General features: G+C 53.3%; 1 protein-coding gene and 1 long non-coding RNA gene across 2 annotated transcripts in view; one reads left to right on the forward strand and one right to left on the reverse strand.

Annotated features, from left to right (window-relative positions):
* TMEM132C (transmembrane protein 132C) overlaps window positions 1-27976 on the forward strand; it is a 290751-nt gene that overhangs the window by 41767 nt on the left and 221008 nt on the right. The window lies entirely within an intron of this gene.
* Window positions 1010-5464, reverse strand: LOC309847633. The gene is made up of 3 exons (XR_014302525.1): window positions 4805-5464; window positions 4069-4504; window positions 1010-3501 (listed from the first exon to the last, which is right to left on the reverse strand). It is a non-coding gene; the product is annotated as an uncharacterized lncRNA (long non-coding RNA).

Genomic DNA, 27976 nt, shown 5'->3' on the forward strand with positions numbered 1-27976 from the left:
TCGCCCAATGGTGGCCCGCGGCCTGTGTGCCGCTGCCCCAGGAAGCCTCGGCGCCTGTGTGCGGGGAGCATACCCCACGCAGGGGCGCGGCTGTCAGTGAGGCGGGGGAGAGAAGGACCGGGAGGCAGAGAGGGGGTCCACATGCCTGTTTGAAGGCAGGAGCACCTGCCGAACCGTGCTTTGAGAAAAGCGGCTGTAAAAACCTTGGTTACAGTGCGGAACTTTAAACGGAGCGGGTAGATCATGCACGCATTTGCCCACACCCGCCTGGAGCCCCAAGGAGGCTCGCGTGCAAGCCCAGGTGCCGGGCCCCCGGAGTCCCCGCAGGCCGGCCCCCGTCCTCCACGCACCTTCCCTGTGACTGGAGGGCCAGGCGCGGACGGGGACCCCCAGGCAGGCTCCAGACCAAGGCTGAGATGAAATGGCCGTTTTTACACTCCGGGTTTTTCAGATGATAGAACGAAAAGGACTCGTAAAAAAAAAATAAATAAACTAGAAACCAAGAGTTGTTCCCACGCCGTGACATTGGCCGTCCCCATTTTTACGTATTTCCTGCTCTGTTCCTTAATCCGGGGCTTCCTTGCCTACTCTTTCCACATGTGTGTGTTTGTGTCTATAAACGCGCGGTTTGTTTGCAAAGTTTACAGCCAGAGGGTACTTCCGGGTCCTTCTTGCAGAACTTTCTGGCTACTTTGTATCATTTTTGTGAGCATTTCCTTCCTTCCAGAAATCGTCTTTGAGAGGAAGACGTCAATGATCATGTCTTATATTCAATCCCATGAACAGACGCTTGAATTATTTCCAGTTTTTTGCTGTGGTCATACCCCGTAAACACTGTTCGTTGGGTTTTTTTTGTTGTTGTTGCTTTTTTGTTTTATCAGCCCATCGTTATAAATCCGTAAAAGTCTGTTCCGGAAACCAAATCCTTAGCGGCAGAGTAACCGAGCTGGAGTCGAGACGGGGGTTCGGCCATCCAGGCTGCCGTGTGGAGGGGCCCGGTGACGGGGCCCGGGCCCGGGAGCGCTCCTGCCTCTCTTGCTTGCAGCCTCTTGTGTTCCTAGTGTCTGCTCTCGCTGTTGTGCCTTTGACAGAGAATCCAAAGAGATGAGCCGAAAGTAGCCCCTCAGCTCCATGCCCGCATAATCTTCTCAGGCCCGTGAAGTACCCCCATCCCCACCCGTGTCTGCATCCGGTGCAAACGCTGGACCGCGGCAGAAAGGGACATGCGAACCGAGTCCCTCTGGCATCGCAGACACGCTCCCCACGCGGCACCATGAGCAGAATGCCGTCTAGCGATGTGAACGGACGTCTAAAAGAACATGCCCACGTCCGCGTGTCATTTCCTTAGGTGGTACCTCGTCTTTGCCGTGGTTTTCAATATGCCTTGGAGATGTTTTCATTGGGACATGTACGTCCCGCACGGTCTTAGCATCATTGGCTGGACAAATCGTGGTTATTTCTAGCTCGAAGCATGACCAACAGGGACCTGTTGTGCCCCCGTACTATCCCGTTAGTCCCCATTTGGTCACCTGGAGGGCTCCGGGCATGCTCTGTCCCCAGGAGCCTGACCACCCGGCGGACCCTCCCAGGAAGGAAAGCATTCTGGAGAAGGCGCTGGCCCCACGGTGGGTTGCTGGGCTACTAAAGTTTTCCTCTATCTTCAGATTCTGATTCCTGGCCTCGTGGCCCCGTATGGATGGGACAGGGGCGGTCCCTCCTAGCATGCCTGTAGACTCCGGGCTTGGGGACAGTCGCCACTGGGTAAGGCGATGAATAAAATGAGTGAACGGATGAATGAATGGGTGTGTTTTCAAAGATGAGTATTACCTGGATTGGTTAGGTGGAAAAACATCACCTGTAACATTGTGTTATATTTTTGATACACGGAAGTTCATGGCTTACCAAACTCCAAAGAAAGCATCAAGGCAAAGCTCTCTCTTGGTCTTAGATCTCTGTTCTTCCCTGCTGCCTCCTCCGACCCTCCCTTGTCTGAGTCTCTGGAAAGGACTGGACTCAGATGTTTAGTCTAACCTGGCCGGGCTGCACTTTCCCAAGCAGCCAGGTCTGCTAGAAACTATTACAAAGACAAATACGTCTTTGCCTTTGGCGGATGTCCCTTGTCTTCCAAACGCAGACTCACAAATCACCCCCGACATGCAGACGGAGCTTGGTTTTCCATCTGCCCGAGCCTCCTGTGTGGTGGGCACCCCAGGTATCTCCAGGACCTGGAATTGAAACCGTAGCCCGGGGTGGGGGTGAGGGTGGGGGGCAGGAAACAAAGCACCGGGAGACTGCTCCTTCCTGGGTGGCCGGCCGCCCCTGGGCAGGCAGGGAGACAGGTGCACATGAACAAGTGGATGGTCAGGGAAGCATCAGATGTGATAAAAAGTAAAACGAGGAATGGGACAGAGAGGGTGGGCTTGGGTGGCCGTGCCTTTAACATGATTTTTCAGCTGAAATATTTCAAACTAATGAGCTCGTCGAAGCATTAATATCCTGTGATTGAGAACAAGGCTGATTTTTTACATGAGTTGATGGGGGGGTGGGCGGAGAGTCAGGGGAACACACACGACTGATAGGGTCAGATTGGGATTCGGGTCCTCTGAAGGGCGGGGGCACACAGGTGCTCGCTGTCCATGGAGGCCGGGGGAACCCAGAACAGCTCTGGGATTTAAGCCAAACACAGACCAGCCGGCGCTGTCCGGACTCCTGCCACCCAGCTCCGCTCCACACCCAGGGAAGGGGCCAGGATCTGGGGACAGGTTTCCATTTCTTGCTGTCCTTCCTGCTCTCTGCTCTTCTTCCTACGTCCCTCCGCTGGTTTCCATGGGAACCCCCAGGGCTGATCTGAGTCAGAGACTTCCGTCTTGGGCCCTGGGGTTTCGTGAGGGAAGGAGCAGCCCTGCTTGCAGCGACAGAGCCCTGGTAGTCCTCCCTGGCCGAGGAAAACGCTCTGGTTACCCACGGATTTGAAAAACTTTTCTACCTGTTTCGTTAAAGTGATTCTTCGTTTCGCCCTGAAGGAATCCAACACGGTTGAACTTTGGGATTATTTGGGAGATGAAAACTCTATTCTATTAGCATAGTTATGGTTTTTTTTTTTCTTTCTGTTTAAAACTTTTTTTTTTTTTAATACCCTGATCTCAGTACCCTATCAGGGAGTCAGAAGACTGAGATGAATTCTTTAAGGACCCAAGGCCGTAGAGCCTCTGGCCATTTGAGTCTGGCCCAGAGCATGGGGCCGGGGCAGCTCTGCAGCAGGAGGATTAACTTTTATGGGTTCGTGCAAATACCAGTCTCGGGAGGAGTTGAACGCAGTTGTGTTTTCCCTGCCTCGGATCTACAGAGGAGCTGGTCCCGCTGTTCTTTTCTTCTCGGTGTTTAGAGACAGGGAGATGGTTTAAATTATCCTCCCGCAGATGGATGGCCCTTGATCTTCAGATGGTATGCAGAGGTCTGGCCGCTCTGGGGACTTGGAGCTCTCGCAGCCTCCCGCTGTTCCTGTAATGGAGAGGCAGCGACGTTGGAGGGAAGGAGGCTCAGAGCCGGACCCCGCGGAGAAGGCATGTGGAGGCCATTAAGCTGGTCCCAAGATGTCTGGGCAACTAAATGCTAATAAGGGAAAATGTCCCTCGGATATATAGAGCCAAATATTTGGTAAAGATCACCCTCATTAAAGGTGCTGAGGTTTGATTTATCACGTTGGATGGGAGCTTGTGACGGGCAGGCTGGCGACGCGGGGGCATGGGTGCGTGGGTTTCTTTACGGTCCGCGCGGCACCAAACCATGGGCTCGCCTGCGGGCGGGGCAGGGGGGACCCTTCAGTCCAGGGCATGTCCGGGTATCACCGCGGAGGGGCGGGGGATTACGCGGGTTCGTGGTCCAACGCAGCCTCCCTCTGGCCTGCCCTGTGTGTCGAGCCCTAAGGAAAGGGGCTGACTTCAGCCGGGTCCTCTGGGGGGACAGCAACCGCCGCAGAGTTGCCGCTGCTCGCAGGTGCGTAAGCACAGGTGCACTAGAGCAAGCACAGGTGCACTAGAGCACGCGCATGCGTGATGTGTAACGTACCTTGTGGGCGGATGCCCGGCTGATGCGGCTGGGGAGCTCGGCCGAGCTGCCCACACAGGGCTCCTCCCACCTTCCATTGTTGCCATGGCGAACAATCCGATTGCACCCATAGACGCGGCCCCCAGAACTAACCCTGAGCATGTAATGCTCTCACAGGCCTTCAGGTCTCTCGTATGTTTGTGGACAGGAAGCTGTTCACGCCATAGATGGTTTCCCCACCGCCCTTTCTAATTAGCATCCCTCTGTCTTCCTTTGTGACCACGTGTCCGTGGCTGTCCTCACTCCGTGACTTGTGCTCCCACGCCGGATCACCAGCAGAAAATCACTCACTCGCCCCCAGCGCAAAATACCCCCCCGGGGGTTTTCAGTTAGGGAGGAAGAGTTTGAGAGGGAGCTGTTAGAAACATCAGATTTCCGTACGCATGACCGTTGATCCCTGTTCGGAAAATGAAAAGGAGGCCTTTAAAAAAAAATGGCCATTAAGGAAGACACAAGCGCACAGAGAATGATACCGCGATCATTCGACCCCGGCTGGCAGACGCTAGCACCGCCTCCTGTTGGCTTCAGATCTGTAGTCACAAGGAGTAGGTGTGGTAGGACTGGTAAGGTGGGAATTCCTGCTCACACCTGCCCCACAGCGTGGCCGCCGCCCCTCCATCTCCACCCCGCTGTCCCTGTGAATCCCGAATCCCTCTCTCGCTCCCTAACTTTGAACCTTTCCTTCATCTGGGCATACCTGAAAGGGAAGTTGTTCAGCTTGTTTTGAAACTGGGGGAACAGACTGTCCCCGTGTATTTTTCTCCATGTGCTTTGCTCCCCCAAAGTGCAAAACGTTCGCGCTCCCGCCCTGAGTCAAGGCCACGTGTCTCTGCTCTTGGCTTTGACCTCACGGCCTGGCGTTACCTTGTGCTCGCAAGCAGCTCCTCACAGACAGGCTTGCAGCTTAGGCCCGGTGTGTTCTGAAGGCGCTTAACGGTGCCCCGCATGGTGTACCCACATGGGGACAGGACGAGGTCCTTGGGGGGGACCCCTTTGGATGTTTTCAGAATGTCTCCAAGACACATAAGCCCGGTGCAGGCCTCTTCTTGAAGGGCAGAGCAAGGTGATTTGCTCGAAGAAGGTCGGCCTCTTTGCTGCTCTGCTGTCCTTTTCTCTGTGGCTGGAAGAGCCGTTTCTGCACCCAGCCCTGGGGCTGTCATCTGGAAATATCAATATTAAGAACCACGTCAGTTTGCTATCTTGTATTTCACGATTGTTAACAGCTCTTCCCCCGAACAAGTCTTCTCTCTCCCTCATTCTCTCTCTGCTGCGAGCCACGGTGGTTTCTTGGAAGTGATAGACCATATAATTCTCACATGTCAAGGTTCTGAGCCCAGACCCTCCAGCACTGCCTCTGATTTTCCTGAAGGATTAAAAATAGGAGGCCATGACCCCGTCAGCAGCGGCCCGGCAACAGCTCCCCGGTGCACCTGCTGATGGGACGCCGCGGGGACAGGCTCTGCGTCCTGTGCTGTGGGGCGCGGTGGCCCCAGGCTGTCCATGGCCGAGGCCAGTGGCCGTGTCCCAGGGCCCTCTGTCTCCTGCAGGAGGGGGAGCGGGTGGTTCCCGGTTGGCGCTGAGATCGTCTTTCTTCTTCAAAGGGCTGCAGTTGTCAGAGCCTCTGCAAGGCTTGCCAAGTGGCCTGGGATTTTGGAAATCAGCCCAGTGGCTCTGCGGAGGCCTCCACCCTCTAGACAGCGCAGAATCCGCTGCGGAAATTGTGGGTCTTGGAGGCCGGCGTTAGGAAACACGGCGAGACGCCTGGATCGTGTTAGGCTTTGAAATGTTAGGTTTAGAGGTCTCCTGGGTGTTTGTGCATGTGTGTGCATGTGTGTGAGCTGCGTGTGCAGTGTGCACGTGTGTGAGCTATGTGTATACATGTGTGAGCTGTGTGTGTCGTGTGCATGTGTGAGCGATGTGTGTACATGTGCGAGCCGTGTGCATGCGTGTGAGAAGCATGTTGATGTGTGCATGGGTGTGAGCTGTGCGCGTGTGCAACGTGTAGGTTGTGTGTGTGTGTGTGAGCTGTGTGTGCTGTGCACACATTTGTGAGGAATGAGGTGAGGGAAGAAAATTGCCCCCTCTTCCCGCTGGTTCTCATGATGCCTCCTGCTCACCCCAACCAATAAAAAAATCGGGAAGTTCTGGGTTTCAGGAAAGGCTGGAAGGAGTGACAAAGACCATCTAGTCTCAGCACACATTTGGCTGTGCAAAAGGGCCAGTAGTGCAAAAATAGCAAAGTGACCGCTGCCCGAAGCCCCCTCCTCCGTGTCAGCCCAGCCTCTCCTAGGGCCACCGTGCCCACCCCTGTCCCCAGAATTACGGTGTGGAGACCCCTCCAGGCCCAGGACCTGCTCCAGCTCTGGGGCCAGTGGTCGAGCCCAACACATGTTTAGTATTTTCTGTCTCCCCGTGGCGCTTAATGGTTTCCAACTGCGTTCCACGGAAATGCCCGGCCGTCTGCAGATACATAAACACATACTTCCCGTGTCGTTACCAAAACCCTTTTATCATGCTTCGTTTCTTGAAATTAAGCATTGTTCGTTTATTGGCGTTCTCCGTCTGTTGCATACACACCTCTAAGGCCAGAGACTTCCCGTCTCACTGCCTGGCGGTGCCTCTCCACGCTCCCGCCCTTTAGCCCTAGAGGGTCGGGATTTCCATCGGATTTTTGCTTGTTTCACTCAAGGGCTATTTGGATCCATCGTGATTACTGAAGCTGTGGGGCTGGACCAGAACTTTTTGGAGAACTTTTTTGGGAAAAGCACGCTCTTTTATGAAAGTATCCCCTTTCCTTCCCTATCCTCAGCCCGGATGCCGCCGACGGGTGAATGATGACTATGCCTCCGGTAATGGTGTGACAGCGGGATAATTGCACGACTTTTGGGGCAAATCTGACTTTTGAACTGTGGCGAAGGAGCTTCACGAATATGTATATCTGTCCTCTAAAATACCCTCCTCTTTCTCCTCGATGCGTGCTATAATAAAACATTTTATCCATTGGAGTTGATTGTAATACACACGTAATGCCCTTTAAAATAGCGTAGATGTCGGCATTTGATTGTGAGAAGAGAGGTCAGCTACTGAGATCGGCCATCGCGGATCTATTTTGACTTTCCTTCGGTGTATCCAGTGAGGTCAAGAAAGAGCAGTCATAGCCAACGTTGGCTCAATTCAGCGGTACTCATGCCTACAGATTCTCCTCCAGTTATCACGGTGGCCTGTGAAGAAGGACCCGTGGTTATTCAAATTTTACAAAAAAGGAAAATGGAAGCAAAACAGAAAAAAAATAACTGCCTTATTCCGTGACTGCTAAAGCCAGGTTTAACCCGCGGGGGCTCCCTGTGGCCCCAGTGAGTGAGTACTTGCATGACCCCATTCTACAGATGGGAATATGGTGGCACAGAGAGGGTGAGCTGCCGGCCCCAGGATACCCAGCAAGTGACTGGGCGGGGGAGGGGGTGAGCAATCTGGTTGCATCGCTGCAGCTCTGAACCCCGGAACTCGAGCATTCGCCCACCCCGTGTGTTCTCACTGTCACTCCAAACAGCCTGTCCCGGAATCACACGGTGGGAAGCGCAGAGTTGGAACCTCTCCTAGATCGGATCCTTAATTATCCGGTGTTTTATCCCAGCTCATTAGATTAGATCAATGGCGGGGTGGGGGTGTAGAAAGTGTTCTTTTGCCTCTCTAGTATTGGAGTTTAAGTGATCAGGGTAATTTTCCATTATAATTTTGTGTTTTAAATAAATAGAACCGGCTTCATTGTGAAAACATTTGTCTAATATCGGGCAATAAAGGTTTAAGTGATTTTGGTGTAATTACTACTCATCCTATTGCCCTGGATAAAACAAAATTGTTTTTGAGTCTGTTCATTAGATGGGAAGAAGCGGAATTTATAAAAATACATGTGTGCCTCTATTACTGCATTTAAATATGTGCATATGTAAACAGATGCTTACTTATTTAGATACATGGTCATTAGAGGGCTTTGTGAGAACGAACGTTCCCTCGGCAGGCTGTGGTTCTGTGGGAGGGGGGACGGCGCTGACTCGGGCGCCCGTCTCCTAACGGCGTGTCTCCGGTTCCCTAATTATACGATGAAGATGTCCCAGCTGCAACTCCGCGTTTAAAGTCGAGTGACTATTTCCAGCCAGACCATTCTTTGGAAAGGTTGATAAGTCATTCCTTTTGTTTGGCTCTACAATTTAAATACCGCGTAGGCATCGTTTTTCCCAAATAGGCAAGCATGTATCCGCAGGGTCTACTACTGCTCTTACTATGCTACCGGGCGAAATAAGCCAGCCGTGATGAGAAGCCATCTTGGTGAGCCATCTGTCTGTCCCCAGGCTGTGGTGGCATTTCCTCTCTCGAGCAGCGGGAGAGAGACACTAGGTGACGGGCCGTTTATTATGCCAAAGTCCCCACGATGCAGCTCGTTGCCAGCATCTTTCGGAAGCCTGCGTCTCTGCCTTTCTCTGTGGTCTTTCTTTCCCTTCTGCCCGTCTAGAAAGAGCACCTCGTGGCCCAACCGCCCTTAAGTCCGGTGGGACCTCCTGGAGGAGGTGGCAGAGGAAGGTGTGGGCTCACCTGTCCTCCAGGCATTTGGGGAGCTGCTGCTCTGAGTCTGTGTCGCTCCAAAGTTGGACGCTTCCAATCCACCCACGGTCTGGCCTCTTTCCAAGTTGGCATGACGAACTTGAGTCTACAGCCATGGAAACTGAGAAACGGCCTGGGGGGCGATGCTTCGAGAAAGCAAGAGGAGCAAGCCCCAGAGCGCGAAGGTGGAGAGCTTCAGGAAGGGACGGGCTGGGACGGGCTTCGAGAAAGCAAGAGGAGCAAGCCCCAGAGCGCGAAGGTGGAGAGCTTCAGGAAGGGACGGGCTGGGACAGGCTCCGTTTCCTCCTCTTCCTCCTCCTCTCGTCTGTGTTCATGGTCCCTGATCTCGTTAGCATGTCCTTTCATTGCTACAGCTGTTTCTGCAACATTTTGCCTGAAGATTATAGCGTCTGGTTCATTCTGTTCAACAGGGAATGACAGGATAACAATAATTATCGCCGTGCTGGGGCTTGGCTCCTCCATTATATTTTTCCATTGTTCCCAGACCCTCACGCTGTGTTCAGAGCTCCGCCTCGCCCGTAGCTGAGGCTAAATCACGGTGAGGCTTCAGAAGAGTCGGTGATGGACCCAAGGCGGGCTTGCCGCCACATTTCCGCCTCCTTCTGGTCTCTCGGGCCGGAAAGCCCCGGATGCAGGCCGTCCTGGAGCCGCACACCCTTCCTGGTACGGAGCAAAAAAAACTAAGAATCTTACCACTGATGGAACCCAGATGAGCCTCTGCACAGAGCTTTCTGGAAGCCCGGTTTCTGCTGCAGACAGACAGAGGGTCTCGGGTCTGTATGTTCTTTACCCTCTTCGCTGCAGCCCTTTGCAATTAGAGCAGCCTCTCTGCTGCTCCTGCTCTTTGGGCGCGTTCGCTGCACCCCTTCTCCTATTTGCAAAAGCGCTCTGCCGGACTTTGATCCTCGTGTTTGGATGATTTCCTGTCTGCTTAACTCTTTCCTTGTGGAGCTCTCGAAGTGGATGCATTAACTTGAAGGTAGATTTTTTTTTTTTTTCATCCCAGTTCACAAACAGGTGCCATAGTAAGTAACACTGAAGAAATCGGAGCACCCCAGGGGAGGCCGGCTGAAGTGACCCGGAGCTCGAGAGCCTGCGCGACCCCAGCTTCCTACTCCTTTCCTCTGCTCTGGATGCCTTGCACTCTGACGCCTGCCTTTCTCGCCTTCCGTTTTTACCTGCTGCCCGGAGAAGTTCCCAGAAGCCGTGTGACCCATTTGTTCAAGGGTTTTCTCTTGGGCGCCTTAGACCGGTGAGCAGCTGGTTGGGCTTGCACATGGCGTCATTTAGATGACAGGGACAGGGAGACAGCCCTTGCACCCGGGGAATGGTTGGAATCACAGGGACGTGCGTGCATGCCAGCCCACGGAGGTCTCAGGCTTCGGTCTCCACACCTGAGAGACACAGACTTCTCCAACGCCTTCCAGGGAACATGAAGGTTATAAGGCCTTTGGGGCCAGTTCTGTTCTGGTTTGGTGTTAGTGAACTGAATGGCAGTCTGGTCCTCTTATTAAAACCTGTTGATGGGGGCGCCTGGGTGGCTCCGTAGGTTAAAGCCTCTGCCTTCGACACAGGTCATGATCTCAGGGACCTGGGATCGAGCCCCGCATCGGGCTCTCTGCTCAGCAGGAAGCCTGCTTCCCCCCCCCACTGCCTCTGCCTGCCTCTGCCTACTTGTGATCTCTGTCAAATAAATAAATAAAATCTTTAAAAATAAATAAATAGCTAGAACCTGTTGATGGCGGCCGATCTGTTTCTCGTTTGTAAGGAATGAGCTCACGGCACGTGGGTGTGAGCGTCCGAGCCTGCGTCTGCGTCTCCAGCCCCTTCTGCTGGTGTGCACTACCTCCCACCCCTGTCCTAACGGAGCCTCACAGGCACGATGGCTTTTTCAGCCCTAATCACCCCATTTTAATTTTGCCCATGAAAAGACAAATGACCGAGTTACGTCTAGGTAGAAGGGCTTGAGGGACGTAAGAATGAAGAAAGACTGGGACCTCTGTTCCTAGGTGTTCCTTTCCGAAATCAAGCCCGATGCTCTTTAAGGAGAACTTTCGGGTGCTCAGACCTTTTGTCTGTTTCTCCTGTTAATGCTCGGGACCCGTCTCTGCATAAAGACAGCTGCTTTCACAACGTGCTGCTACCGACACATGTGGTCTTCTTAGGGTGTGCTGGCAGGGACCTGAAGTTCCAGAGAGAGCGTTTCTTGGGTAAAAATGTGGAAAACAAAGTAAAAGATAAAGTCATTTAGAGAGGAAATGGAGGGTGACAGCCCTGATCTGCTGAGGTCCCCTATGACCGCAGAGTTCACAATAGGCCCTTGTGTGGAAGGAAATAAGGTGTGTTCCTCAGAAGCCTGTGGGTAGAAATGCAGGTTGGCTCTTGATAGGACGGGACAGGGGTAAACCCGAAGCGACCGGCAAATCGACCTCTTACTGGCTTTCTCCCAGAAGGGGCTCAGATCACTCCTGGGTTGGGGAAGCATTGTCACTTCACAACATTCTAGGTACGCCTGTGCGTCTCCATTGTGAGCGTCCTACCCTCCCCGCACTCCAAACCCGCAGCATTCCCACTTCATCCAACCTACGCACAAAGAAGACAGTCCCCGGTCTGCAGAATCAGATGTCCCGACGTCTGCACGGCTCCCCCCTTCCTGCCCACCAAGTGTCTGATCAGGGTCACCTTCCCGGAAGCCATCTGGGTTAAAACTACCCCCTGCCACGTGTGCACAGCTTTCGGAAGGGCTCCCGTCCGGAACGCCAAGGACGACCAATGCAGGCGAGAACCGGGAGCAGCCGGAGGGCTCGCCCCCGCCTGGTGGGTGCGCAAAATGGTACAGCCGCTTGGGAAGATGGTCTGATGGGTTTCCTGCGAGGCCAAACACGGGCTTATCACTTTATTCTGCAATCCCGTTCCTTGGTTTTACGCAGGGGAGCTGAAAAGGGATGTCCCCACAAAACTTGCCCACAAATGTTTATGGCAGTGCTGTTCATAACTGTGGAAACGTGGAAGCAACCAAGACGTCCTTCAGTGCACGAAGGGATAAACAAGCCGTGCTTCTTCCAGAAAATGGAATATTATTCACTGGGAGAAAGAAAGGAGCTGTCAAGCCTTGAAAAGACACAAAGGAAGCTTAAGTGCATATTAGTTAAGTGAGAGCAGGCACTCTGGGAAGGCTGCCTCCTGTATGATTCCAACTCTAGGGCATTCTGGAAAAGGCACAACGATGGGGCCCGTGGAAAGCCCCGTGGTTGTCAGGGGCTGGGAGGGAGAGGAGAGGCGAGCAGGTGCAGCATGGACGGCTTTCAGGGCAGGAGAACATTCTGGAGAACACTGGGGTGGTGGCCATGTGACATGAGGCATTTGACAAAACGGAAGGGTCTCTGCGGCACCGTGAATGAGCCCAAAGCCGACGGTGGACTTCAGTAGCCATGTATCCATGTGGGTTACCGGTTGTAACACCGGTGCTCCGTTGAGGAAGAATGCTGATAATAGGGAAAAGTGTGTGTGTGTGTGTGTGTGTGTGTGTGTGTGTAAGGGGAGAGGAGATAGTGGGACTTCTCTGTACTTTCCATCCGATGTTTCCATAAACCTAAAAATGCACATGGTGGTCGGCTGGCAGATATTGCTCGGTAGGTGGGCAGAGGGAAGAGCACAGGGTCGAGCTCTGGAGAGGGAGCGGAGCCCACACACCCTCCACCCCTGCCGAAGCCTCTGGCGGCCCCCTCCCCCGGCTATCGCTGACTGCACCTACATCCTGCTCCTAGTTTCCTTCTTGACACTGAATATGGACCCATTTTCCTTTTTCTCTTGTTTTCTGCCCCAAAGATGAAATCCATCTCCCAAGGTCTTCCGGTTTCTTCACTGTTCCCCGATCCCTCTCCCCTGATGTCAGGCGACAACGCGGAGCTCTGTCTCCACTTAGAAGTGCCCTGCCCAGAGGGCTTTGGGTAATTCCCTCGATTTTGTAAAGATGTGGGTCGGCTTAAGTGATTAGGGAGAGATCCTGAAGGAGGATTTAACTTGAGGCGGGTAAGGCTCTCCGTGGCCCCCCGAGGGCCCCTCCCGGGTTGTCTGGATTTTCGCATCTGGGAAGGCAAACTTAAAAAAGATTTCCAGCCCCTCTCCTTCCCCCGTGCTTATTTTTCTCCGAGCTCTGTCCGAGTGTGTGTCCCTGTTGGGGGAGGTTCCGCCTTCAAAGCACTGGAGGTCAGCCGGCCCTGCAGGCATGTGGTCTGTGCAGGACGACTTCCAGCTCTCAGAGGTAGATGGGATCAAGTTACCAAGTTTCACCTTTTAAGTGCATCTGGGTGTCAGCCCTGGGAGGGGGAGGTCTGCCTCTCTAGGTCTCATCTTGTCTTTGCTGGGTCATCTGGAGGGGTCCAAGGAGGGGTCCCCTATTTCCATTGCTCTTGCCTATCAAGGGCTCTGGCTTATCAGGTTCAAACAAGGTACGTGTCCTGCTCAGATCAGGCTGAGAGGTCCCTTTTCTCTCTGTCCCCACGGTCAAGAAAGGAGGAAAGGAACGTGATCATGTGCAGGGGGACCTCGGGTGATCCCCGACATCGGGGACTGTGGTCTTGGTGTTGTATATTGTCTTCCCACAAAGATGGGGCTGTGGAGAGAGGGTCTTCACTCCATGGGCCCCACTGGGGTCTCTCCGCTCCCCAGCAGCAAACACCAGTACTTCCAAAGAAACTGGTGCAGCGTGGTCTTGTGCTCTGGGCCTCTGCGAATGTGGACCCCAAGCCGGGCAGAGGGAAATTGTCAAGTCGCTCCCCCTGCTGCCGGGCAGCTCCGGGATGTGATTCAGGGTCTCCGTGCGTTGGATCCTGGCTGAACTGTGTCCAAGCAGGTCCCCTCTGGAGGATGGTCTGAGCTACACCCTGTTCCTGTTCTGCAGTACAAACACGGTGGCGGGGGTGCTGGTCGTTCTGCAGACAGTGGGAAAGCAAAGAGAAGAAGAACATTTGAATCTCTCTCTCGAGTTTGTAGGCTGCTTCCACAGTACTTTCCCATATCCAGGTGGGGCACAGCGGCTTCTTCAGATGACTTTCAGCTGCTGTTCCTTTGTCCGCTTTGTGCTTGGAAGAGTCACTCTGTTGGAAGTACAGCGAGGCACCAAGGGTCTGCAGAGTTTAGGAGTCCAGGAGTCTTAACCATCTAAGAACAATATAAAAACTTTGGTTGGGGGAAGTTCGCACGGAAAGTGTGTTCGGTTTTCTCACGTGTGCCTGGTCTGGAAATCATCAACTCTGTAGGTCAAAAAAGCTTTCTGCCTAATTCTGTTCAACAGCTTTTATGAAAGCTTACGTTGATTTTAACAGGATGGCAGACCCGTTTGATTTTTACTATGTAATGAGCTGTTATGAATCAATAAGGAATCTGAGTGGCCCAGTAGGGGAAAGGCAGGGGCGTGGATAGACCACAGGGACCTAGGATGGTAACGGAACGAGTGAATCCATTCATCTGGGATTTGGGCTGTGACTGCATTCCTCACCGAGCCAGGCTATCACCCGTGTGTCGGAAGGGGGTTCTGGGAGCACAGGACGGAGCGTACACTTTGTGGGGAGGCATACCGCTCACCGTCTCGCTTCCCCGGACTCTCTCCTGGTCTCCGCTGACGAAGCTCCGACCGGATTCCATGTTGCTTTTCATTTGTTCCCTGGAAGTTTCGGATGGAAAGGCAATCGGACCACGTTTGTTCTCTTTACTGGTGGTCAGGAGAATTCTCAGTGGATATTTTAATTTGGAGTCATAAAGGAAGATAGAAGTAGTCTGTTGATGTGAAAGAGAAATGACTGTCATTACCAGCCATTTACCCCCTAAGCTGTTTCATTTTTAGTCCAAAGGACTTCAAAATATTTCAGCCCGATATTATCACCCACACATTTTGGATGCAGGCAAACATGCGTAGTTTAGGAAAAAAGATGACATTACTCACCACCTCCTCCCCACCCCACGCTTGGTGGAGCTAACTTATCCATAGAACAGGTAGAAACAGATGTGGAATGTGCACCTTTAAAAGAAATTATTTATTTGACAGAGAGAGACAGGGAGAAGGAGAGAGAATCCTAAGCAGTCTCTGTGCTGACCTCATAACCTGACGTGGGACTCGATCCCAGGACCCTGATCATGCCCTGAGTCGTTACCAAGTGTCGGACGCTCAACCGACTAAGCCATCCAGCTGCCCCGAGTGTGCACCTTTTAAGAAATTTCTTTGAAAGGACTGGGTCAGGCGTCTCCTCTCTTCTTCTTGCTGCTGGCTAGAATGTAGACACGATGGCTAGAACAGTGCAGCCATCTTGGGTCATGAGGTAGACATCACAGAGAAGGTCACCTGAGTCCCAGGGTCTCTTACACAGTGGCATTATCTAACCAGCCTCAGACTACTTCACTTCTTTGGACATAAGTGAGAAGGAAAGAAATGTCTGTCCACTTTATAAACAACTGGTCCTTCGAGTTATCCTAACCCACACATGCGTGTTATATTCCGTCTTTCTCAGATCCCGGTACTATAGTCAAAACCAATCCCCTTGTAAAAAGCTCACCTGACCACCCTCCTTTGAAGTTGTTTGGTAAGAAGAAGGAAGAGTATGAAAGGATCCCTCAGTGCTCAGTTCTTTGTCAGAACACCTTTCTAACTACCCCGCCGTGGAAGGATCAGGCCAGGAGTGCATTATCCTGATGGCGTAAGGCGGAGGCTCCTCTAGACCGGTGTGAAGCAGAGAAAGAGGCCGGGGCCCTGCTGGGGGCAGATGCCCTGCCAGCAGTGTCACTCGTCACTCTCAGGGGGTTTGATCACCGCTGCCATTCCCTCCTTGCTTCTGTTCCCCAGAGCCTGCTAAGTGTTGAGACTTTACATCGGAGAACGCTCCATGAGCCACGGCTCCTCTCCAGACCAGATGGGTTTCGTTTCCTCCTGCTTTGATCCTTCCTGGGGATGGCAGAGATGGAGTTCTCCTGCCTGCTGCTCTCCTCGGCTGTGGGGCGCCTCCTGCCTGGAGACGGTTTCCGTTAGCAGGCAGGGAGCGTCCCCCCTTTTCCGTTTTCCCGTGCGTGGTGGGTCAGCTCCGGCCGGCGCATGTGCGTGCACACGGACGGCACCCTTGAGAGGAGGTTGAAGGAGAGCAGCCTTCTTTGCAGTCTTGGGAGGGTCTGGACCTCTTGTTTACAGGGCCAAGTAAGCAGGGTCCCTGTGCTGTCCCCAGGGAGAAATTTAGGGTGACAGATGACGCCAGGGGGTGGCTGGAGAAGTTTCAGGCAGTCTAGCAGCTTAAGGATTTGAGACGGAGCTACTTTCTTGCTCTTCAGATATAAAGTAACTCTATTCTGTTCCAAGGAACCTCTTTCAGAAGGTTGGGACACTCTTGACCTCGTGGTGGACCCTGTTCTGTGGTCTAGGAAGCAGTTGAAGCGTTTCACTCATTTTTTAATGTGCTTTAGTAAGAGGTTTCCTAGCAGCCCAAGTGAAAAGGGAAATGTGAGGAGACCTGTGATTCTTCCCATTCCAAGGGGACAGGCCCCACAACACGGTGGCAGCAAGGTTTCCCTGAGCCAGGCTTGGAGTGCGGAGTCTCTTACAGAACGTAGGAGCCCACCCAGCTGCCACCTGAGGCCCCGGCGGCCTGCCTCTCCCGACAGTTCTGCCCCGGGGTGTCTGCTCCAGGACAGAAGCCCACGGCATGGCCACAGAGGGCAGCCCAGAGAAAGTCATGCAAGTTAAGGGTCTTCTTTTCCTTGGTTCCTCCTCCCCTTGAGGCTGTCACTGAGGCATGTGCTTCCTGTGAATGGTGCCCCTGAAGGAGGAAGCTTACCTTCGTGCAGAGCACACAGCGGGCCCTCTGGGTCTGTGCCCTGCCTCCGCCGGACTCGAGAACCTGGGCTGTGTGGCTCGAGCTCCCCGGGCTTGCCTTTGCCCTCGCTTGTCCCCTAGGGACAGCCCAAGGATTAAGTGAGGCTGCGGAAGAGACCTGCTGGGACAGTGACTTCATTATCGCCCAGAACCTGCTTTTCCTTTATAACGAACATGTCGTTACTCTGAGCTACGTGGACGGAGTCGGGCATTTGACACATCGAGGTATTAAAAAGTTGGATACTCTGATGAGGTTTTGTACAAGCGTAGATGGTCTGCAGAGGAGAGAGGTGGCCCGATGAGGCTGTAGCCTGCGGTGACCATGATGTGTGACCCGTGGAGGCGCATCTTCTGGGAGGCTGAGTTTTATGGTCCTGGGGGAAGTAGATGCAGCAGGGAAACCACCATGGTCTCTCACCTGGACTGTTGCAAGAGACTCCAGACTGGTTTCCTGCATTTACACTCACCCCCATTCACGCCACACGCAGCCCAAGTGATCCTCTGCCCCGCTCTGCCTGACACCCCCGTGGTCTGTAGAGTCACTTGCAAGGCATGATCCCCACAGACTCTTCTCCTTATCCCCTCCCCTCCTCCTCCCTGGCCTCCTGGGTAGTCCTCAAATGCTCCCGGCAAGCTCCTACCTCAGGACCTTTGCACGTGATCTCTCCATTACCGATAAAACTCTGTGTGCTCTCTTTTGCCTCTTCTGGAGTGTTCCTTAAATCTCTTCTGCTCAGGGAGGCTTCCCACGGCACCGTGTTGTTTAAAACTATCTCCCCAGACTCCTTTCTCCTTCCTCTCTTGTCTCCAGCTCGTCTGGTGTATATTTTATTTTCTTTCTCTTACTTGGTGTTTGTTTTTCAACCAGAAGCAGAGCATCTCTGCCTGGGGAGGAACTCTGGCTTGCTCTCTCTCCGCTATACCCTCGGCGCCCAGAACAGTGTCGGACATCCAGCAGGCACTCGACAGATCCGTACTGGGAGAGTGGATGAGGAAATGAATGGTAGCATACAGGAGTTCCCCTCAAAAATCCTTCGGGCTTGAAAATTTGATTTTTTTTCTTTTTCTCTACTCTTGGGATTGATGGCTTTCTCTCTGCTGGCACTTCCAAAGAAATAGTTAGTTATATTTCAGGGTCATGTTGAATGAAGTTGGGCAAAACCTGTGTCTTGAAAGATGACGAGGACCAAGCAGCGGGGGGAGGGGGAGACTGGTGTGGAACGAAGCCAGGGTCCTGTCCTCCAGTTGGTCAGTACAGGTCCAGGTCACCTATCTCGGAGCTCCCCCGGGCACACGGTCATGGTGCTGAGCAGCGACAGTGGGAATGATACCCTGAAACGTTCCCTTTCCTGGACGGGAGCATCTTCACGCTCAGGCCTCAGTGACCCAGCTGTAGGCACTCCCACACACCCATGGAAACGTGCCCCTGGAACCGAGTTGCTTGCTTGCCTGCTCCGTTAGGAGGAAGTAAATGACTCTCGGAGGGACACCGGCTCCCACGGGAAGAGGCTGTGTCCACCCAGAGAGGACGGAGCTAAAGTGGGATACCGGTGCTGGGGCGCCAGCGCATTCACACGGCCTCGCAGCGATAATTAGTGATTTTCCGGCATTGAACGGGGTGCTTCCTGCTTTCCTGGGAGAATCAGGTTGCGGCTGACCGTCCCTAATTTCTGGAGCGCTGAGGAACCAGCCTCTAATTCGGCTGTAATGAAGCGTGGGTTAATGTTACGGCCTCCTGCCCACGGGGGAAACCCCACGCCACGTCTGGCCTTGTAATGAGTCTTGTCGGCTCTGGGGTCCGCCTTTCTGGGGAGGCGGCTTTTGTTCTCCCACTAAAAATGTGCTTGTCTCCACCTAAAATAGAGATGGATCCTACCACTCACCCGAGATAAACATAGGAGATAGAAATCTCATTTATATTTCAAGTTTACATGAAAGTCCTCCCTCCCCTCCCCCTCCTCTCCTGTCTCCCTCTCTCTGCCTCCTCCCGCTCCACGCACGTGTAACACATACACACATACACACCTTGGGCATCTCCATACATTAACTGAGAGACCCACCAAGTGGCAGACAGAACAGCAGTCCGCCCCTCCCTCAAATGGAATAGGGGTTTGGGGTCCCTGCATCCAACTTGGATCCGTGGGTGTGAGAAGGGGGGTTGAGTTCCTGTGGGGCAGAACACAGACCCTTAGCCCCGCACCCCCATGGTTGCAGGATCCCGCAGCGTCTGTGTCCATGCAGCTCTAGCTTGCCCCAGGCCAAGGCCACCCCAGAACGCTCCCCCACCAGCTCCGTCACCCCCCCATCCCCGTGTGTGTTCTCTGTTCCCACGCGGTCAGATCACTCAGTTAAGAGAGATCTAGAAGGTGCCCGCCTCCAAGGGCGAGGCGGCTGGAGGTCTGTGCTGCTGTGTGTTGTTCTGTTCTCCCTCCTCCCCCCTTCCCAGGGCTTCCCGCCCCTCCCCTACCTCCCCAGTTCAGTCCCCCCTTGGGGAGCTGCAGGGCCCAAGGGCACTGCCCCCCATCCAGGGTCGCCGTGTGCTCCGTATGCAGGACTCACTTCTGATGCTGCTGCTTCTCGGGGTCTCGGGTCCGAATGTGCAGGAATAATTCTCATGAGCAGTCGGGTTCCTGGGGGCCCCAGCAGCCAAGCCTGTGCCCTGGGCGGAGAGGCCCGGAGCGAGCAGGCTCCCCTCGGGGCGGGGGGTGAGTTTTCCCAGGGTGGGAGGCTGGAGACCAGACAGAACGGGGGCGGAGGGAGTGCTGTGGCCGCAGGTCCGGACGGCGCAGAGAAAGGAGGTTTACAGCATCTCTGGTAAGGAACCAAGCCCCGGAGGTCTTCCCAGCGTACTGCTCGGACACTTTAAAGTCTGCTCGCCCGGCTCCGCATCGTTGGAGAAGAGTCCCTGGATGGGTGCCTTCTGCGCTGACCAGCGTCCTTCAGAGGCAAAACCAATCGTGGTGCTGATTCACATTCTCTAAATGAGACGTGGATTTTTTTTTTTTTTTTCACGGAAAACACTGGTTGTGAGTGCCATGAAATGATAGTAGAATATCATGGCCGCTTTTAAAATTGTGTGTGTGTGTGTGTGTGTGTGTGTGTGTCCCGTTGAACCGGTCCCAGGTATGAGAGTGCGGTACCTGCCTCCACCCCCCAGGACACTGTAACAGGGCCAGGACCAGTCTTGTCGCCCCTGGAGACCAGACAGAACGGGGGCGGAGGGAGTGCTGTGGCCGCAAGAGTGTGTGCCTTGGGGTGAAGCCTGCATGTGCTCCCAGGGACCCCAGAGCCCTCAAGGTACCCACAGAGGGACTTCGTATTGGATTCATGCAGCAAACACACCTGAGGAGACTCAAGGAAACACAAAGAAGCTTGAGTTGTGCACAAAGCCTTCTGAGATGTGGGGCAAGAAAACCGAGTCGCTCAACGATGATACTTGAGTTCATGCGCTCTCCTTCCAATCAGCAAAGGAAGAGAACACACCAATGGGTACAAGCCATGAACGAACGTGGCCACAGTAAGCCCCAGGCAAGTGTTTACATGGCCGGTCTCTGGGCTGGAGGCTCCTCCCACAAGCAAGGGACGTGACAGCGTTCCCATTTCTCAGATGGCAAAACTGAGGTTCAAAGAGACCCCAGGACGCACGTGAGTTCTCGGAGACATCACAGGGGCAGAGTCTAGGCTCACCCCTAACCACGATGTCCTTCTACCTCTGGGTCTTTTTGAAGAGCTCCTAAGATCTTCTGCTTGTCGTTTTCTTTTGTGACATCAGAAGCAAAGCCACCACCCGCTCCTTCTGGAGGCAACTTTCCCCAACCCTGTTCTAAAAAGCAAACAATGACCAAGATTTGTACTTCTGCTGGGGTTTTCTGAGCGTGTTTTCATCTTGTAGACCCCCCTCCCCCCACCCCGGTGACATGAAGTCTCCGGCACCTTCCAGGCGGAAGCCCGGCAGACCTCCAACACCTCAAGAACACCGCGTGCTTTTCCTTCGCTGGTCACGTGAGTTTTGCTCATCAGAGACACCCCTTGACAGGACCTGGATCGGTGCTAAGTCAAAGATAGCGGCTAATGAGTCTTTATAGCGAGATAAAGCTAATTGGAAGCAAGCTAATGAGAGTGACGGCTTACAGCAGAGAAGGCAAAATATCAATTTGGAACCCGGGAAGACTGGTGATGAAGAATGATTTAATTTTTTGGTGATTTCTGTTAAAAGGCACGGAGAATGATAATCACTGCAGTGGGCTCGAATGTCACTCCTGTCTTTGTTGGGCTGGTGTTTACCCAGCGTCAGATCGGGGTACCAGACACACAGCAGTCCCTAAGAACAACGCCAGGCCAGTTCTGGGGACTGAAGGGTCTAAGAGAAGAATCAGATGTGGATAAACCTGAAATAGACATTTTAGTTTGATGCTTGTCACAGGCGCACGCCTGCTGGTCACTCCCCGACGTTCCCGAGGGACATTTCCCGCCTGTCCCCCATGCTCGCCCCCGTGTCGTCTCGAGAAGCTGACCTCATCGGTGACTCCAAGGGAGAGCGCACATCACAGGCCTGGACCGGGGCAGCACGGAGTGCCTGACTCGGCTGCAGTGAGTGCGTGAAGAGGTGAGTCGACAGGATGCTCTCTTCCAGGTGTGGGAATCTTTAGCAGGCTTTGGGAGTTGACTAGCTGGGGACTGATACCCACAAAATACACTCACCCGATGTAAGCCTTTAGTTACAGGAGCTCTCTTCCCCCTCCTTCTTGCACATTCCTGACAGTCCTCCAGGTGCCCCCCAGTGCCGAGGGTGCCCCGGTCAATCCTTTCTCTGGGTGTATGAGCCAAAGCTATTTTCCACTGCTTATAAGCCAGGACTCTGGCTCAGCGTGTTTCCTGTAACTGCTGGGGTCTTCACCAGGAAAGGAGGAGCCGAGTTACAAGGACTCTGTGTGCATGGCTCACGTGCTTGGCCAGAGGACCCCGAAGTGCCCGGGCATCTGTGTAGGGAATCTCCCACCTGTGGGCACCAAGGCACCAAGGTGCCTGTCTGGTCCATTCCGCCCCCTCACCCTCAGCAAGACGGGCCTTCTGAACTCTGGGCTTCCCCAGAGAGTAAACGTCTCCATCGGTGGTCTTACAACATCAAGTGATGGGGAGCAGCCAACGCGTAGGGATGGAGGTGCGTGACGGGTAACTGCTTAACTGCTCCAGGCACCTTGGGCTTGCCAGAAACCGAAATGTAGTTCTCCCAAGTGCTCTTTCTCTTGCATTTCTGTGCCCCCTGTGCCCAGGGCAAGAGATGGAGGCCACGTGCTTCCGATTCCGGAGGACTCCGCTCTCCAGAGGATGCACTGACAAAGGCACTTGTCGTGCACCTGCTGGGGTTCTCCGGCCACGGGCCCCGGAGCAGGTCTCTTTAAGAACGGGAGGCCTCCTTCTTTCTCATTAGGGGACACAGGGACATCGCAGAGAGGTTTGAAACGTCAAGCCTGTGCAGCCTCCGCAGGCTGGAAACCTGGGCAGCCCGGTGCTCGGAGTGAGGGGAGATGAGGAAGGAGGGGGCGGTCCGCCCCAAATCCTCGAGGGAGGCGGTCCCTTGCTCTAGACACTACAGGCCTGACCCCCCCATGCCAGCCCCCAGGATCCTGCCACCTGCACCCCGCTCTCACCTGCAAGATGGCCAGACTCGGAAGACGTCACGACAGACAGCAAGCGAGGTGCCCCTGACATCCCGAGAGACTGAAGGTGCTCTGGAGGTGGGGGGCTGGCGGGTCCTCATCGCCTGTGAGTCCTGCAGCTTGTCCCATGGCATCTGAGTGGCCCTGCGTCTTAGTTGGATTGCTGTCCCGGAACTGTGACCCGTGACAGCCTCTGCAGGGGAGGTTGCATTCAGCACTTGACTAGCTCAGAGGTGACGCGAGGTCCCAACTGTCATGTGGCGAGAGACTTTTCTTGGCCCCGCTGCAATTTGGAGGTACCAGAAACATCGCCCCCGCGTGAGGCAAAGCAGTGTTTTCCAAAGCGAATCTGCAAATCTTGCAGAAGGTGCAGGGTTTCCTGAAGAGATTGTGCAGAGAAACTTGCTCCCAGTATATGCAAAACCCATGCGAACAGGCCCCTGGGACACCTAGCAGGGGCAGGGGTGGGGGGTGGGGATGGCCCTGCCCACCCGCTGCTGAAGATGAGGACATGGAAAGGGAAGGATCGAAGCCTCAAGAGAGGGCCTTCGTAAGATCGATGGAGCAGTCTAAACCTTTGCAAAAAAAAAAAATAACCCAACCAACCAAACCAAAAAAACCCTAAAAAGTCCTGCTTTGTGATTGAGCTGCGAAAAGTCAGATACAAAAATATGTCGATAGCACCGTCACTCAGTCTTGTAGGAAGGAGTCAAGTTGCTGTGTTTTCACCGAAAATTAGATTTGTTGCATTCTCTGTTCTAAAAGTGAGCCCATGATCTTAATTAAAACCTGCACTTTGCTACATGGCAGAACAAATGTATATTTTTCATAGTGTTCACTTTGCAGAAGAAAGCCCCAGGTAAAGCCTTCTCATCCCACCCCACATCAACTGCTTACCATGGGGTTTAAGAACTGGCAAGTTCTCACTTAAAATGAGCCCCTGAGGGCTTTGCTGGTGGGACAGGGAGGTGGAGGACACCCGGTGATCTTTCTAAGGTGGGGACTCTGGGGGGTGGGGTCCACGTGGAGTCAGACCAGTGGGCCCCTGTCTTGAGTCTGCCCCCTGGGTGGACAAGTGCCTGCGGTCACTTCGATCCATGGTATGATCCCAATGACCACACACGGAATTGTTAAAAGGATCAAGATTCCTTTCCTTCTGATCAATTCCACAGGACGGGAACTCATGATCTCCAAGAGATATCCGCTCTCACGCTCACCACCAAATTATTGACAATGGCCAAGAGACAGAAACAACCCAAGCGTCCATCAAGAGACAAATGGCTAGAGAAGCTCTAGTGTCTATGCACAATGGGACATTTTTTAGCCGTTTGCAATGTGGTTGGGTCTGGAGGGCATTATGCTGAGTGAGAGAAGTCCTACAGAGAAGGACAACACCCTATGAGCTCACTTATATGTGGAATCTTTAAAGCATCGAACTTCCTAGAAAGGGAGAGTAGAGGGGTGGTTACCAGGGCCTGGGGCAAAGCAAGATGGGAGAGGTTGCCAAAGGGCACAAGCTCCCAGAGATTCGAGGAGTAAGTCTGGGGAAGGTAGCCTTCAGCATGGAACATAGAACAATGCTCTGTTGTATGCTAAGAGAGGAAGTCTTTAAAGTTCTCATCCCCAACCCCACCCCAGATTTTGAAAAGGGCACCTATGCAAGGCAGTGCATGTGTTAGCTAACCTTAATGTGCTTATCACTGGACGGGACCTGTGTGTGAAATTGTCACACTGTATGCCTTCATCATATACAATGTGATACATCGATTACATCCCCGCAAAGCTGGGAGAGAGGATTTAAGGAGACAGCCATGTTCAAGCGTTTGAACATCTGGCCAGCTTTATGGGAATCCTGGGTGACATTCTTGCCTGTTGCTACTGTTGTCACATTCTTGCCTGTTGCTACTGTTGTCGTCCTTACTTTGCAACCATGTATCTTACTCTACAGTTTTACCGTTGCCACTATTATTAATTTGCCGACCTAACGTCTTCACTATTGAGTGACAAGTGGCTTCTTTTCAAATCATTGTGAGCATCCTCACACTTTTCTTTTTTCTTTTTCCCCAACCAGAGGCGCACTTCTCAATTCCTTTCTTGTAGAATCGAAATCCTAGAAATCTCTGAAGCCTGGAAATTTCTGTCCTCCGCTTGATTTTGTAGCATTGGATTCCAGAGCACAGATTTAGCAGGGGCTGTGTTTTCCACTGAGCTCTAAAAGCCAATAAAATGCAAATCTCCTAGGAGGATGGCTTCCCTCCCTGCCCCCTTGGTCGCGCTGGAACGGGGTCTGAGTTTCATTTTTACAAGGGGCCTTTAAAAAGCTCCCTGGGCCCCCTGGGAAGCTCCAGCCCCCTTTGTCCAGATGGGACGGAGGTGGGCCAGGCTTCCCCGGGGGACTGTGCTCCGAGGAGCCCTCCCCGGGAAGGCTGTGATTTACACGCCAAGGCTTGTCACGGGGTGAAAGGAAGGGCCACTTTTTCATTTTGATCAAATGTTAGGTTTGAAAGCCACCCACTGCTGTAAACTCAGCTGGATCCGAGGGCCAAGATGAAACACATTGCCCGCTTTGTTGCAGAGATGGTGTTTGGGAAGGCGCTGTGAATGGACTTCCCTTTGCCCCGCGCACAGAGACAAGATGTGTGCCGCGGAGGGCGGGGTGCCTTGCTCCGCCTCCCCCCAGGCGGCCGTTCTGGTCTCCATGCCCCCCTCCTAACACTGCGGACCCCTGACCAGCAGGCTTTGCCTTCCCCGCCCGTGAGCCTCCGCTGGGCGACCTCCTCAATGCCAGTCTTGGAAGGAATAGGTCTGTTGGATGCAGTTTTCCCCGTGTGGAAAAATGCACAACGCAAACTTGCTTACTCCCCTCGGCGGGTCCTGTGGGGTGGGGTTTAAAAAAAAAGAAGGCACCCCTGTGTCCCTACAATATGCAGAACCTCTCGTGACATTCCTTCCAGCTTCCCAGCTAGACTGGGGTCCTCGTACTCCGGGATCACCGAGCTCTTGGATGGTGTCCTGGATCTCGGGCCGCTGTCTGATGTCTTAGTAAATGGGACAGGGAAGTGGCCCTTGTCTCCCTCCTCTTGGCTGAGCCTGACTGGTGGAACGGACAGGTAGTGGGGGAAACTGGGAGCATCCCAGGGGCACCCTGAGGCGGTCGCAGAATCCTCACCCATGACATTTGGTGAGGGCACTAGGGGGGCTGTAAGACGCTTTCTAGCTTTATTCATTCGTCTGAGGTGCATTGATGAAGCTCCTTTCATGGCTGGGTGCTTGCCCAGTTGCAGAATGGGAACGCTAAGCCGGGACATCCCCAGGGACAGAGCCGGAAAGTAAGCAAGTGCATCAGTGATCAGCGTGAACTCAGAGAAGCATCCACGGTAGAAACAAAACCAAATGGGTGGTGTGAAGGTACCTGGGAGGGGTGTGGATTCAAAGGTCCATGAACCGTTATATCAGAGAGGGACGTTCTGCAGAGGTGACACTGGAGTGGACACTAGGATGAAATGAATGAACCAGCCATGGGAAGAGCATTCTAGGCTGAAAACAGAATGTGCAAAGGCCCAGGGGCATGGGAAAGTAAATCCCTGGGCCCCACAGAAAGGTCACCAGTGTGACTGGGGTTTAGAAGGTAAGCAAACAGCTGTGGAGGCCTCCAAGACCGATTCCTGCGGACTTGCCGAGCACGCTGGTCTGTGTCGGGAGCAGAGGCTTCCGAAGCTGTGTCCATTCTTGGGACCAGCCCCTGAGTACCGTGTTCCTACAGATTCGACGTCCGTGAGCTCTCAGTACTGTGCTCATATGCAGAATGGCCATCTTGAGGGGAGAAAGCTGCCTGTGCCAGTGGGTTGTTTTCGGCAGCTGATCTGGTCACAGTCCCCGCCTTCGACCCAAAGGGCTGGAAAGTAACGTACGGATTCACAACAGCCCCCTTTGGCGTGCCCCACCTGGGTCCATGAGCTCTCCAGCCTCGTCCGAGTGCTCGGCAGACCCCGCTGCCACCCCAGGTAATGGCATTCTCCGGTTAGCCCCGCCGGACACCTCGGAGTCCCGCGTGCCCCATCCCACCTCTCGTGGGTCACCTGCCCTGTTGATCCAATCTGTCTGGTTTCTCCTGAATCCTTCCTTTTTCTGACTCCACTGCTCTGTTCCGATGCTCGGTATTCCTGCCTGGACATTTGTCTTTGTCCTTTAAAAAAAAAAAAATACACACACACACACACACACACACACACACACACATATATATATATATATATATATATTCTGATACAATTCCAGATTTTAAAAAAGTTGCAAGAATAATATGCATCTGTCATGACTTTCACCCAGATTCTCCATCGCTGATTTCCAAATGTGAACGTTTTACCATATTTTCTTTACCTCTTTCTTACCCCCCTCCAATGCGTGTGCATATTAACGTGCATACATATATGTAATAGGTGTATATACCCCCACACCATTTTCTCGGAAACGCTTGAGAGCCTAGTAAACACATGACGCCCTTTCACCCCTGAATTTCGTAAAACAACGACATTCTTTTCCGTCATCACAAGATCGTTCAGATCAGGAAGTTCACACGGACGGAATATTATATAATAACCCGTCTTCAGACCTGCCTTGGATTTCTCCAGCTTGTCACGAAACAGGCTTCCTAGCAAAAGAATGTCCTGGGTGACGTGTTGCGTTCAGTGGTTAGGATCCCTTACTCTGCGTGGGCCCAGAACGGCCCTTTGGGCTCCCTGGGGCGTCACAGCCGGCCACACCTGTGCGCCTGCAATCAGGAAGGTAGTGGTCTCCCAGCACGTCCCTCGGTCCAGCGTCCCTTGGGTTGCCTCTGGGTCCGATGCAGGCCATCTGGACGCGATGATCCCTCTCCTGCTAGGTCTTTTCCTCCACAAAGCCCCTGCTTCCCTGCATGGCCAGTAAGTGTGTCCTAGGCAAATGCCACAAGGCCGGTAAAGGTCTCGTTACTCCTCTGTGCTCTTCCGACTTTGTCATCCACTGATGACTTTTGCCTAAAACAATCATGACGCTGGTGTTTGCAGATGGAGAGGTTTTCCCAATGTGCGCCTTCCTATCTTCCTTCCTCGTTGATCTTGGGTTTTCCTCCCCCATTTATTACGGACTTCTTTGTCCACCTGTCTGTTCCTCTTAGCTCAGGACGTCTTGTTTGAATCAATGGCCTCCAGCCTCTTGAAATAGTCCTTGTGTTGCCCTCATAACCATATCCCCCTCCGTCTTCTGGGTTTCAACTTCGCGTTTTTACCCAAACATGGATATGAGTTCCTCTCTTCCCGCTGCTAACCCTGGCTGTGCCTTCAGGCCACCAGGACTTTAAAACCAGAAATCTCAGGGATTAGAAGTGAGAGTCCGGGTCCCACTACAGAGGCCTGTGGGCACGCCCCCGCCCCCCGGGGTCATCTGCTGGTGACCCTGACCCTGCTCGGCCTCCCGCAGAGTCACAGGCACCGTGGAACCCTCGCAGCGGGCGGGTTGCATGGAGATGTGTCTTGAGTGTGAGATACACATTGCATTTTGAAGACTTTCCAAGAAAAAAGAACATAAAAATCTTATGGCTAATTTATATGATGATTGCACATTGAAACCACCATATTTTGGGTAGGTTGGGTTAAATAAAATATGTTATTCATTTTACCAGTTTCTCTTTACCTTTGACTGTGGGCGCCAGTTCTCTGTTTTGGCTTGCGTTTGAGGTGTGTTTGCTGTGTTTGTA

Source organism: Mustela nivalis, assembly GCF_964662115.1.
Source record: "Mustela nivalis genome assembly, chromosome: 14".
Classification (NCBI taxonomy): domain Eukaryota; kingdom Metazoa; phylum Chordata; class Mammalia; order Carnivora; family Mustelidae; genus Mustela; species Mustela nivalis.